Genomic DNA, 2,500 nt, shown 5'->3' with positions numbered 1-2,500 from the left:
TGCAAGAATACTGATCAGCTGTTGTTATCGACAACAGACAACGAAAATCATGTCGCGCATGCAAGCAATATGATTCTGGGGAAGGAAAGGAGGGGCGTAAAGAAGAAGGAGAGAGATGTAAGGAAAAAAAAGAAAGGTGTAGGGAGGGAGATACGTAGTGTGTGGGTGTCCCTGTGAAAAGTACAATACCATACCTATGAACATTGATCATGAACGCAGGCTTATAACGGACCACCCACTTGTCCTGGGCCTTTTGAAATACCCATCGCGATTTTTTACAGGAAAGCCAATGAATAGACCTACTTGAGACTAATAGCTACTACTAATTACTATTAACTACTACTACTACAACTATTACTACTACTACTACTACCACCATTAAATGTGATACTTCTTTACTTATAACGAATTGTCATTATGATAATAATGATGATAATGGTAATAATGGCAATTACAATAACAATGATAATAATGATATTGATATCAAATAATGATAATGATAATAATGGTCATAATAGTTAATAACAATCACGATAATATTGATGATAATGTTAATGATAATGTTAATGATAATAATGATAATAATAATAATAATAATAATAATAATAATGATAATAATAGTTACTGTAATGATGATAATAGCAATGACATTAATAATGATAATGATGATGATGATAATAATGATGATGATGATCTTACCAATAATAATAATCATGATGATAATAATTATAACTGTAATGATATCAATAATGATAATGATAACAACACTAATAATAATGATAATAATGATGATAATAACAATCCTCATGATAGCAATAATAGTAAGAATAATGCAGTAAAAATAAAGATTATAATGAATAATGAGGAAAATAAAACTGAAATGTCTAGCTCTCCGTTTTTAAATCCTTTACAGGATTTCCTGTGTCGTTCGGACAAGCAGATCAATAATATATATATATATATATATATATATATATATATATATACATATATATACATATATATACATGTGTACACACACACACATATATATACACACATATATATGTGTGTGTGTGTGTGTGTGTGTGTACACACACACACACACATATGTGTGTGTATATATATGTATAAATATATATATATATATATATATATATATATATATGTGTGTGTGTGTGTGTGTGTGTGTGTGTGTGTGTGTGTGTGTGTGTGTGTGTGTGTGTGTGTGTGTATGTGTATGTGTGTGTGTGCGTGTGTGTGTGTGTGTATACATATATATATATATATATATATATATATATATATATAGAGAGAGAGAGAGAGAGAGAGAGAGAGAGAGAGAGAAAGAGAGAGAGAGAGAGAGAGAGAGAGAGAGAGAGAGAGAGAGAGAGAGAGAGAGAGAGAGAGAGAGAGAGACTAAGAGACAGGGAGAGAAAAAAACAGACAGAGAGTGATAGACAGGCAGTCAGACAGAGAGAGAGAGAGGAATAAAACTTTAAACAGTAATACTAGAAAAACATTAAACCGAGGTAAAGCCGATAAAGGATTGAAGCAAATGATTAGATTCGAGAATTATCCCATCGTATCTAATCTTATCATGTAAAAAAAAAAAAAAAAAAAAAAAAAAAAAAAACATAGCAGCTGTCTTTAATGGTAACAGGTCAGTTAAGAAAGTATGTGAAACATTAAACCAGTTAAAACAAAGAGACCGGAAATATACACGTAACCATGTTTTTATTTCAAAATAGAAGGGCATGGCGTAAGGCTCTGTAATTTGCTGATAATAGCTGTCAGAACCAGAAAATCTATGTAATTATTTACCTCGAATGTTATTCAGTGTAATCTCTCTCACCTTGAAAATCGTCTGAAGTTACGGGAATTAAAATTAAATTTATGGTTGAGATTACAAATGGGATGATTATGATATACTGACTTTAATGTCTAAAATATTCGGCATTTCAGCATCCATAATCTAAGTCAAATTTCTCATCTTATCTCCTGATCGAACGCGTCCGAAAGCTATCAAGAATCCTTAATGTAAATTTTCCCTCGCAATTGTAAACATTCGCTAGAGATACAAATATTATATTCAACTAGGATGAAGAATCTACAAAATTTCAAATAAAAAGATTATATTAATTGAAGGAAACGCAGTATATTAAGCGCCCCGTTCGTGAAAGAACAATGGAAAGCAAGATATCGGATGAAGCTGAACATTGGCCATTCACAAGGCTGCTTTTAGAGGGCTTGGCAGGGTGGGTGCCTACGACTGACTGCTGATTAAGCGTTTTTCGAGCCAAACTTAGCACAATAGGAAATAATAATGAAAATGATAATAATAATGAACTGATATTATCTTTTTACAACTGGATAACCTCCACCATCATTTCTCTCATTTCGTTAGATTTTATCTTCATTGCAATCATATCAAGCTCACTACATGCCTAGCAATTTCAGCGGTCCATAGTGAATTTGTCATTTCTTGAAATTTCCCTGTCATTCTATATCATCCTTGTAT

General features: G+C 31.8%; 1 protein-coding gene across 1 annotated transcript in view; it reads left to right on the top strand.

The window, feature by feature from the left end:
* The window catches only part of LOC125046097 (sulfite oxidase-like), a 22,352-nt gene that overhangs the window by 3,944 nt on the left and 15,908 nt on the right, over positions 1-2,500 (top strand). The window lies entirely within an intron of this gene.

The sequence above is a fragment of the Penaeus chinensis genome, chromosome 38 (genome assembly GCF_019202785.1).
Source record: "Penaeus chinensis breed Huanghai No. 1 chromosome 38, ASM1920278v2, whole genome shotgun sequence".
NCBI lineage: Eukaryota > Metazoa > Arthropoda > Malacostraca > Decapoda > Penaeidae > Penaeus > Penaeus chinensis.
The sequence above is the reverse complement of the archived record's forward strand: the minus strand, read 5'-3'. Positions and strand labels throughout refer to the sequence as shown.